Source organism: Mus musculus, chromosome 4 (assembly GCF_000001635.26).
Source record: "Mus musculus strain C57BL/6J chromosome 4, GRCm38.p6 C57BL/6J".
In the NCBI taxonomy this organism is placed as follows: Eukaryota; Metazoa; Chordata; class Mammalia; order Rodentia; family Muridae; genus Mus; species Mus musculus.
Genome location: NC_000070.6, coordinates 113,302,458 through 113,315,009, shown reverse-complemented (window position 1 = coordinate 113,315,009; position 12,552 = coordinate 113,302,458).

Genomic DNA, 12,552 nt, shown 5'->3' with positions numbered 1-12,552 from the left:
GTGGGGGAAGAAGAACACTCTTCCATTGTTGGTGGGATTGCAAGGTGGTACAATCACTCTGGAATGCAGTGTAGCATTTCCTCAGAAAATTTGGACATAGTACTACCTGAAGATCCAGCTATACTACTCCTAGGCAGAAGATGCCCCAACATGTAATAAGGACACATGTTCCACTATGTACAAAGCAGCCATAATTATAATAGCCAGAAGCTGGAAAGAAACCAGATGTCCCTCAACAGAGGAATGGATACTGAAAATGTGGTACATTTAGACAATTTATCTCAGCTATTAAAAACAATGACTTTATGTAATTCACAGGAAAATGGATGGAAACTAAAAAATATCATTCTGAGTTACATAACCCATTCACAAAAGAGTGCTAATGGTATGCACTCACTGATAAATGGCTATTAGCTCAAAAGTTCAGAACACCCAAAATATAATTCAGAGACCATATGAAGTTCAAGAAGAAGGAAACAAAGGTGTGGATATTTCAGTGCTTCTTAGAAGGGGGAACAAAATGCTCACAGGAGGAAATAAGGGGACAAAGTGTGGAGCAGAGTCTGAAGGAAAGGCCATCCAAAGGCTGCCCCACTTCATACTGGTCAAAGGGAAAAAAAAAAACTACCATGATGAACTCTCAATTCTGAACATCTATGCTTCAAATGTAAAGGCACCCACTCTCATAAAAGAAAGTTTATGAAAGCTCAAAGAACAAATCACACCCCACACAATAATAGTGGGAGACTTTATACCCCAATCTCAGCAATGGACAGCTAATGGAAACAAACTAAACAAAGACACGGGGAAACTAACAAAAGTTATGAACCAAATGGAATTAATATACACATATATATATATATATATATATATATATATATATATATATATAGAGAGAGAGAGAGAGAGAGAGAGAAAGAGAGAGAGAGAGAGAACATTTCATCCTTAAACAAAAGAATATACTTTCTTCTCTGCATCTCATGGTACCTTTTCAAAAATTAACCATAAAACTGGCCACAAAAAAGGCCTGAACAGATACAAGAAGATTGAAATAATCCCATGCACCCTATCAGATCACCATGAACTAAGCCTGGTATTCAATAACAACATAAACAATAGAAAGCCCACATAAACTTGGAAGCTGAACAACAATCTACTCAATGATAACTTGGTCAAGTAAGAAATAAAGAAAGAAATTAAAGACTTTAGAGTTTAATGAAAATGAAGACACATCATATGAAATCTTATGGGATACAATGAAAGCAGTCCTAAGAGTAAAACTCATAGCTATAAGTTCCTCCAAAAGGAAACTGGAGAAAGTTTACAGTGACAACTTAACAGCACACCTGAAAGAGCTATAACAAAAAGAAGCAAATACACCCAAAAGGAGTAGAGGGCAGGAAATAATCAAACTCAGGGCTGAAATGAACCAACTAGAAACAAAAAGAACTATAGAAAGAATCAGTCAAACCAGGAGCTGGTTCTTTGAGAAAATCAACAAAATAGATAAGCCCTTAGCCAGGACACAGAGACAGTATCTAAATTAATAAAATCAGAGATGAAATGTAAGAGATAAAAATAAAAACTGTGGAAATTCAAAAGATTTTCAGATCCTCCTACAAAAGTTTATACTCAACTAAATTAGAAAACTTGAATGAAAGGGACAATTTTCTAGATACATACAAGGAGCCAAAGTTTAAGCATGATCAGATAAAACACAAAAACAGTGCCATAACCCCTAAAGAAACAGAAGCAGTCATTAATAGTCTCCAAACAAACAAACAAACAAAAAAGCCTAGGACCAGATGGTTTACTGTAGAATTATATCAGACAATTAAAGAAGACCTAATACTAATACTCTTCAAACTATTCCACAAAAATAGAAACAGAAGGTACACTACCCAATTCATTCTGTGAAGCCACAATTACACTTATACCTAAACCACACAAAGACCAAACAAAGAAAGCAAACGTTGCCCCATTCCCCCTTATAAACATTGTTGCAAAAATACTCAATAAAATTCTTGCCAAGTGATTCCAAGAACACATAAAAATGATCATTGACCATGGTCAAGTATGCTTCAACCCAGGGATGCAGGGATGTTTCAATGTATGAAGATCTATCAACATAATCCACTACATAAACAATCTCAAAGAAAAAAAACACATGATTATCTCATTAGATACTGAAAAAGCATTCGAAAAAATTCAGGATCCTTTCATGTTAAATGTCCCTGTCTGCATAGAACGGGTCTCTAGTTGCAGGTGGGCAAGCAGTCAGCGAATGACAAACAGAAGTGACACGAGAGAACATGTTGTATCTGAGTGTATTGTCACAAAGAGAACACCAGTCTTATATAATACAGAAAATAAAGGGGTAGGCTGTCACAGCAGGCAAAGTACATTGAAGTTACCTGACACAAAACAAAGAATGACTTCAAAAGGACTTATAGGAACCAAGTAATATTTACAGTAAAGATAAAACAGCTATGCTTAGGGTCAGCTAATGGCAGGTAAGGATTTCACACCCTAGTCACAATTTCTGCTACTCCTTTGAGCCTTGTGAAAGCTAGCACCAGGGATTCTGCTCTAGCAGATCTTCTCATGAATAATGCAATACAACAAACCTCCTATTTCCTAGGCCTTGATAAATTCTTGTATGAGTGTAACTTGGCTGTTCTTTAAAGAATCTGTGGGGAACTTTCATTTGCCAGAAGAATTCACCAACTTTCTTCTAATATGAAATATAGCCTGCTATACCTGGCTGTAGTGAAGATTCCTGTCTCAGTGGGATTCCCTAACTCTTACATGGCAAATCCACCTATTAGCTAGGCCATTGTGTATTCCATGTTTGGGTAAGACTGGCTACTGTCCTAAGTAATCACTCTGCAGACTAGCCCTGAGCTATTCTAGCTCCATTCTTTGTAATGCCTAATTAGTTTCACTGTCTCTACTAGAAGTAAATTTGAATGTTACTGAATAGGCAACCTTCTCACTGAATTCCTACTGAATTCCAAGCTCATTGGCTTCAAGGATTTTCTAGGACTTTGGAACACTGGTAGAGGCTTACCTATGTCAGAATTCAATCTTTAAAGGCATTTATAAAAAAAAATACTGAAAGAGAGCACGTGGATCCATACACCAGTCTAAGGTGGGGATAGGGTATGAGTATATGGGTTATGAGAATGCCTGGTTCTAGGAGGTTGAGTTTCCTTGAAACTCCCTGCCTCGTGAGTGCTTCCAGTCTTCTCAGCCTGCCAAGCAGACTTCACTGAAGTGGGCGTAGCACCCACTCTCTACCTGATTATTCAACATAGTACTTGAAGTTCTAGCTAGGGCAATTAGACAGCAAAAGGCAGTCAAAGGATACAAACTGGAAAGGAAGAAGTCAAAACATCACTATTTGCAGATGATATAATTGTATATTTAAGTGACCCCAAACATTCCACCAGAGGACTCCTAAAGCTGATAAACTCAGAAAAGTGGTTGCATATAAAATTAACTCAAACTAATCAGTAGGTTTTCTCTACTCACAGGATAAACAGGCTGAGAAAGAAATGATGGAAATGACACCCATCACAAATATTATTACATTCCTTGGTGTGACTCTAACCAAGCAAGTGAAAGATCTGTATGACAAGAACTTCAAGTCTCTGAAGAAAGAAATCAAAGACGATCTCAGAAGATGGAAAGATCTCCCATGCTCATGGATTGGCAGTATTAATATAGTAAAAATGGACATCTTGCCACAAGAAATCTACAAATTCCATGCCATCCCCATAAAAATTCTGAATCAATTATTCACATATTTAGAAAGAGCAATTTGCAAATACATTTTGAAAAACAAAAAACAAACAACAACAACAACAAAACAAAACAGGATAGCAAAAACTATTCTCAACAATAAAAGAACTTCTGGTGGAATAACCATCCCTGACATCAAGCTGTATTACAGAGCCATAATGATAAAAACCACAGGGTGTTCGTACAGAGACAGTCAGGAAGATGATTGGAGCAGAATTGAAGACCCAGAAATGAACCCACACACCTATGGTCCCCCAGAAGTTCTTTTTTATTGAGAATATAATTTTTTGCTATTCTGAGGTTTTTTTTTTCCATATGAAATTAAGAATTGCTCTTTCTATGTCTTTGAAGAATTGTGTTGGAATTTTGATGAGGATTGCATTGAATCTGTGGACTGCTTTTTCTTTTTCTTTTTTTTTTAATTTTTAATAGATATTTTCTTCATTTACATTTCAAATGCTATCCCAAAAGTCCCCAATACCCTCCCCCTGCCCTGCTCCCCTACCCTCCCACTCCTACTTCTTGGCCCTAGCGTTCCCCTGTACTGGGGCATATAAAGTTTGCAAGTCCAAGGGGCTTCTCTTTCCAATGATGGCCTACTACTGGTTCTTAATTACAGTATTCATGAATAAATCCTGTTACATTTCAAAGTTGCTGTCTCCTATGTACCTCTGATTGTGTATAAGACAGAAAATGATGAAAGAGAGAAAAATGAAGAGAAAGTAGGTAGGAGAGATTGCTTATGAGGTAAGGCTAAAATATTCATTCTGCAAAAACTGGAAGTACCTGATCTCATATTTCATATTTATTTCAATTTTCAATAATTTGCTTATTTTTATTATAATTTACATCCACATATCAGCCTCCCTCCCTCCTCCCTTCCAAGTCCCATCTTTACAAATTCCCCATCCTACTCCCCCTCCCCAGAGAGGGGTAAATACACATTGGATGCTACCATACTGTGGGACATCTATTCCCAGAAGAACAAAGTACATCCTCTTCCACTGAGGCCAAACCAGGCATACCAGCTTGGGAAAGGGAATGCAATTGCAGTAGTAGAGTCAGAGAAAGCCCCCATTCCAATTGTTAGCAGACATGCAGGAAGAGCAAGCTGTATATCTGCTACAAATGTGTAGGGGATCTAGGTCCAGCCCCTGTGTGTTCTTTAGTGATTATATTTTTTAAAATATTCAATATATGGTTGATGTTACTTGTAACATGGTAAATGACACATATTATATATGATTTCTATTTTTCTGAATTTTGGTTTCTATAAGAAAGTGTAAACTAAAAATGTAGATAGTAAATTCTCATTTTATTATTAAATTCTATAGATGCATATATAGTAATGTAGCATGTTGTAATATATTTCCCACAATATTTTATTTTCAATAATATGTGTGTCCCATCAGTCACATCACAAATTGAACTTGATTTCCTTTACTCCCATGAATGTGTTAGCAGAAAATATTTCCAAATCAATATTAGCACAGGATGATATAATTCACAAAAGTGTTACTTTAGTTACTTTTCTCAAAATTGTGACTGAATGTCTGATGGAAATGAGTGAGTAGAACATTTATTTTGAGTTGCGTTATGTTCTGACCCTGGTCATTTGGGCCCACAATTGGGAAAAGAAATCATGATTCTATAAGTATGTGTTTGAGCGAGTTTGTTAACACTGCAGTGGAAAAAATGAAAAGAGAAAGAAGTGGTTGGCAAAAGTTATTTAATTTTTCATCATGCCCTTGGGGGCCCATTTTCTTTTTCAAGTCAAAAACTAGTCAAACTTTTACTACTTACCAAAATAGAGACACTTTCTAAGGATTAAGTCCCAAGCATTTCATGTATGTATGTAACTACTCCTTGCAGACACATTCCTTGAAATACAACATGGTTCCATATTCTTCTATATCAGATGTTTTCTTAAAATTGTAGACAGAAAAGGCTCCTAGTGAAGAGATGGTGTCAAAAATGAACTTTAATTTTTTTGACCCAGAACTGTTCATGTCTAAAAGAAATACAGGGACAAAATGGAGCAGCGTTTGAAGGAATGGACATCCAGTGACAAGCACAACATGGAATCTGTAGTTTTGTATCAACTTGGCTCAGGCTGGAGTTATCACAGAGAAAGGAGCTTCAGCTGGGGAAATACCTCCATGATATCCAGTTGTAAGGCATTTTCCCAATTGGTGATCAAGGGAGGAGGTGGCCTTGTGGGTGGTACCATCTCTGGGCTGGTAGTCTTGGGTTCTATAAGAAAGCAAGCTAATCCCTCCATGGCTTCTGCATCAGCTCCTGCTTTCTGACCTGTTTGAGTTCCAGTCCTGACTTCCTTTGGTGATGAACAGCAGTGTGGAAGTGTAAGCTGAATAAACCCTTTCCTCCCCAACTTGCTTCTTGGTCATAATGTTTGTCCAGGAATAAAAACCCTGACTAAGACAGGATGCATCCCATGGGCAGGCATCAGATCCTGACACTATTACTGATGCCATGCAGACAGGAGCCTAGAATGGCTGTCCTCTGAGAGGCTCTACCCAGAGCTGATTGAGAAACATAAAAATTTTTACAGCCAATCATTGGACTGATGCCAAGAACACCTGTGGAAGAGTTAGGGGAAAGATTGAAGGATCTGAAGGGAATGAAAACCCCATAGGAAGACCAACAGTATCAACTAACCCATATACCTCGTAGCTCCCAAAGACTAAGGAACCAACCAAAGAGCATACAGTGGCTGGCCCCTGGCCCTTGGCACATATATAGCAGAGGACTGTCTTGTCTGGCTTCAGTGGGAGAGGAAGCACCTAATCTTGCACAGACTTGATGCCCCAGGAAAGATGGATGCATGGAGTTGGGTAAAGTAGGGATGGGTGGGTGAGGGTAGTAGAAGGGTATGGGGGAGAACCCTTTCAGAGGCAAAGAAGATGGAAGAAGGGGCAAAGAACTCTTGGAGATGGGACTGGAAAGGGAGACAACTTTGGAATATGTAAACAAAATGATTTTAAGAATGAAAAAATATAATAAGACAAAATGCAGAAAAATATAAAATAAGACATAAATGTTACCGAAAAGGGTCCATAATAACCTAAATGTATAATTATTAGTGTGGATTAATGTAAAACAACATTAAAGTAGTTGCATTAATCATAAACATAAAGACACTTTCTAAATACTTTAGCATATAACTTGTCTCCCTCAAAAAGTAGAATGAGATAAAGAAGAAAAGACAAGCCCTTCTTCCCCTTCCACCCCTTCTGCCCAGTCCTTGCGGCTGGGGCAGACCCCTATTTAGTCTGCTCCCATGAAGCACATCCTGATCCATCCTAGAGGACCTGCTGCACACAGAACACTTGGTAAGAACCCACCCCCACAAACCCCACATTCCCAGTTCCAGAGCTGCTCCTGAGAGCCTGGTAGACTCTGGACCCATTACCCACCAAATCCCTGCCCTAGGGAATACGTCTCTCCTTCCATCCCATCCATCCCTTCCAGCAGGCCCTTGCTCCTAGGCAGACCTCTAGTTGGTCTTCTCCCATGAAGACTCCATATCCTGATCCATTCTAGAGGACAGGCTATACTCAGAGTAGTTGAGGACCTACTGCAATGAGAACAGTTGTCTGAAGGAATTCCAGGAGATCTACTGCATCCAGGACAACAGATCACCAGCTTCTCTGCTCCTGTGAAAAGCCCCAGTTGAAAGGCCCCACAGATGGTTGGATACAGCCAGGACTGCAGTCCTACCAGGACACCAGAAGCAAACCAGGGACAAAAGAGTCAGACACCATATAGTCACCCAGACTAACAAACACCAGGGATATCCAGATGATGAAAGGCAAGCACAAGACCAAAAGCAACAGAAGCCAAAACATGTGGGCATCATCAGAATCCAGTTCTCCCACAACAGCAAGCCATGAATACACCAACACACCTGAAAATCAGGAATCTGTCCTAAAATCATATCTCATGTAGATAATAGAGTCCTTTAATGAGGTTGTGAATAACTCACTGAAAGAAACACAAGAAAACAGAGGTAAAGAGGTGAAGGAATTGAATAAATCAATCCAAGACATAAAAATAGAAGTAGAAACAATAAAGAAAACACAAATGTAGGCAAACCTGGAAATGGAAAACCTAGAAATGAGGTCAGGAATTGCAGATGTAAGTATTGCCAACAGAATACAAGAGATAGAAGAGAGAATCTCAGGTGTAGAAGATACAATAGAAAACATTGAATCAACTGTCAAAGAAAATTCAAAACAAAAAACTCCTAACTGAAAGCATCCAGGAAATTGAGGACACAAGGGAAAAACCAAATCTAAGAATAATCAGAATTGAGGAGAACAAAGATTACCAGCTCAAATGATCTGAAAATGTCTTCAACAAAATCATAGAAGAAAACTTTCCCAACCTAAAGAAAGAGATAGCTATAAAGGTGCAAGAAGCCTATATAACACCAAATAAATGGGATCAAAAATGAAAATCTTCTCATCACATAACTATCAAAACACTAAATTCACAGAGCAAAGAAAATATTAAAAGATGCAAGGGGAAAAAGCCAAGGAACATACAAAGATAGGCCTATCAGAACTACACCAGACTTCTTAACTGAGACTATGAAAGCCAGAAGAGTCTGGTCAGAGGTCATGCAGATACTAAGAGAACACAAATGCTAGTCAAGGCTACTATACCCAGCAAACTCTCAGCCAACATAGATGGAGAAATCAAAGTATTCCAGGACAAAAGCAAATTCAAACAGTATCTATCTACAGAGGATCCTGGAAAGAAAAGTCCAATACAAGGGAGATACCTGAACCAAAGAAAGGACAAGATATTAAGCATCTCACAACAAAGTCATAAGCCACAAGCACTTAAAGCCAGAAGCACAAAAAAGCCACAAGCATAGAAAGCCACCTACAAAACAAACATATTTGGAAGCAACAGTTACCTCTCTTTAATATCAATTGAACACTTGCAGACAAATGTTTTAAATTTATACTTACATTTCTATGCATACATTACTCAGAAGAGTTTTGTTAATTGAAGGTTAATATATATGTTACTATATATATGTATGCATATATAAAAATCATACAAGACATTAAATATTTATATTTTATAATAAATATGTATATATATTTCATACTTTTAAAGAGTTTGAACTATGGTATGTATTTAACTTATAACATTCTTAAACATATTTTTTATTATTAGATATTTTCTTTATTTACATTTCAAATGCTATCCCGAAAGTTACCTATACACTCCCCCTGCCCTGCTCCCCTACCCACCCACTCCCACTTCTTGGCCCTGGAATTTCCCTGTATTGGGGCATATAAAGTTTGCAAGACCAAGGGGCATCCCTTCCAAATGATGGCCGACGAGGCCATCTTCTGCTACATATGCAGCTAGAGACATGAGCTTTGAGGGTAATGATTAGTTCATATTGTTTTTCCACCTATAGGGTTGCAGACCCTTCAGCTACTTGTGTACTTTCTCTAGCTCCTCCATTGGGGGACCTGTATTCCATCCAATCGTAGACGCTGAGCCTCCACTTCTGTAATTGCCAGGCACTGGCATAGCCTTACTAGACTAAGCTATAGCAAGGTCCTTGCTGGCATATGCAATTGTGTCTGTGTTTGGTGGTTGATTATGGCACAGATCACCAAATGAGGCCGTCTCTGCATGGTCAATCCTTCTGTCCCATCTCTAAACTTTGTCTCTGTAACTCCTTCAATGGGTATTTGTTCCCTATTCTAAGGAGGAATGAAGTATCCACACATTGGTCGTCCTTCTTGATTTTCTTGTGTTTTGCAAATTGTATCTTGGGTATTTTAAATTTCTGGGATAATATCCACTTATCAGTGAGTGCATTTCAAGTGACTTTTTTTGTGATTGGGTTACCTCACTCAGGATGATATCTTCCATATACATCCATTTGCCTAAAAATTTCATAAATTCATTGTTTTTAATAGCTGACTAGTACTCCATTGTGTAAATGTACCACATTTTCTGTATGTATTCCTCTGTTGAGGGACATCTGTGTTCTTTCCAGCTTCTGGCTATTATAAATAAGGCTGCTATGAACATAGTGGAGCATGTGTCCTTATTACCAGTTGGAAAATCTTCTGGGTATATGCCGAGGAGAGTTATTTCTGGGTCTTCTGGTAGTAATCTCCCAGACAGAGAAAACCACTGAGTTACTCATTTACTATGTTAATATTTACTATGTTAACATATGCATTATGTTAATTCTGGTGACTCATGAGCATGGGAGATCTTTTTATCTTCTGACAGCTTCTCCAATTTCTTTTTTCAAAGACGAGAAGTACTTGTTATACTGGACTTTGATTTGAATGGTTCAATTTATGCCAAGATATTTTATATTATTAGTTGCTGTTATGAAAGTTGCGTCTTATGATTCTAGAGCTTTCAGGTGTTCTGTTAAGTTGCTAGTATGGGACCTCATGTATTTATTTATGAAGGCATTTAGTAGTATGAACTTTCCTCTTAGCATTACTTTCCTTCTGTCCCATACATTTGGGTATAATGAGCATTCATTTAATCTAATTCTACCAAATCTTTAATTTCTTTCCTTTTCCCTTGATTTAGTGAACAGAGTACAGAATTGTCTGTTTCTAAGGGTTTGTAGGTTTTCTGTTTTTTTTTTTTTTTTCTGTTGTTGAAGTTCAGCTTTAAGCCATAGTGTTCTGATAAGATACAGGGTTTTATTTCAATTTGCTTATATCTGTTAAGATTTGATATGTAACCAAGTATATTGTCAATTTTGGAGAAGTTCCATAGGTGCTGAAAATATGCATGCCCTTACAGTCAAGGCACAGATATTCAGAATTGAGACACCATATTCTTTAAGCGTGAATTTTACTTCCCAATATTTTTTATTAATTTTACTTGATAATCAAGTCTATTTCATTAGTTATTAGGAATTGATACATGAGCTTGCTTCTTGGGTCCATTCACCTGGAAGTACTTTTTCCAACCACTTATTCTGAGGTAATTTCTTTGTTTGATATTGAGGTCTGTTTCTTGTATATACTATAATGATATATCCCAATTTTCATCCATTTCTTTAGTCTGTGTCTTCCTATTGGGGAATTGGTGCCATAAATTTTAAAGCATATTAATGGTGGTGGCAGTGTGTGTGTGTGTGTGTGTGTGTGTGTGTGTGTGTGTGTGTGTGCATGTATGTATGTAGTGTGTGCTTCCCTTCCTTTTGTTTTGCTGGTATGAAATTACTTACTTCCTGTGTTTTCTTGAGTGTAGTTTACTCCTTGGGTTGGAGTTTTCATCGTAGTATTTTCTGTAGGGCAATATTTTGTGAATAGATAGTGTTTAGATTTGGTTTTGTCATGAAATATCTTGTTTTCTTCCTCTATGGTAACTGAAAGTTTTCCTGGGTAAAGTAGTGTGGGATGGCATCTGTGGTCTCTTAGAATCTGAAATATATCTGGCCAGGTACTTATAGCTTTGAATCTTTGTTGAAAAGTCACATGTAATTCTAATAAATATGCTGTTATATGCTACTTGGCTTTTCCTCTTTCAGCTTTTACTATTCTTTATTTTTACATTTATTGTTTTGATTATTATGAGGCAGGGAGTTTTTCTGGTCCAATCTATCTGGTGTTCTATAATCTTCTTGTATCTTTACAAACATATCTTTCTTTAAGTTAGGACATTTTTATTCTATGATTTTGTTGAAAATATTTTCTGAGCTGTGGAACTGAGAATCATTTCCTTCTTGTATTCTTTTGTTGTTGTTGTTTGTTTTGTTGTTGTTGTTGTTGTTTTTTGAGACAGGGTTTCTCTGTATAACCCTGGCTGTCCTGGAACTCACTTTGTAGACCAGGCTAGCCTCGAAATCAGAAATCAGCCTGCCTCTGCATCCTGAGTGCTGGGATTAAAAGTGTGCACCAAAACTGTATATGCCCCAGTACAGGGGAATGCCAGGGCCAAAAAAAAAAAAAAAAAAAAAAATGGGAATGAGTGGGTAGGGAAGTGGGGGGGTGGAGGGTATGGGGGACTTTTGGGATAGCATTGGAAACGTAATTGAGGAAAATATGTAATAAAAAAAAGTGTGCACCCTTATTGTATTGTTATTATTCTTGGGTTTGGTATTTTCATAGTGTTTCATGTTTTCTCCATGTTTTTGTGTTAAAAACATTTTATACATAACATGTTCTTTGACTGATGTATAATTTTTTCTATCATATCTTCTATGCCTGAGTTTTTTACTTCCATTTCTTGTATTCTGTTGGAGATCCTTGCATCTGTAGTTGTTGTTTATTTACCTAGATTTTCCATCTCCAGGATTCCCCCAGTTTATGTTTTGTTTATTGCTTTTTTTCTTTTGATTTTCTGTTTTCAGGCCTTAAACAATTTTATTGATTTTCTTCACTTGTTTGATCGCATTTTCCTAGATTTTGTTAAGGGGTTTATTCATTTCCTCTTTGAAGGCCCCTACTATCCTCCTAAAATTATGTTTAAGCTCATTTCCTTGTGCTTCAGCAGTGTTAAAATATCTATGGCTTGCTACAGTATATATATCTGCTCTTGTGGTGTTATAGAACCCTGGAAATTGTCGATTTTTTTCCTACACTTGTTTCTGGCCATTTGGGTTTTATGGTTATTATAGGGTTAGGTGCTGATTTCTGAGTTTGTTCTTGTTGAATGAATGTATTTTTTAATATTTTTTTCTCCTGGGATTTTTTTGCTGGGGGGCCAGCATTGGAA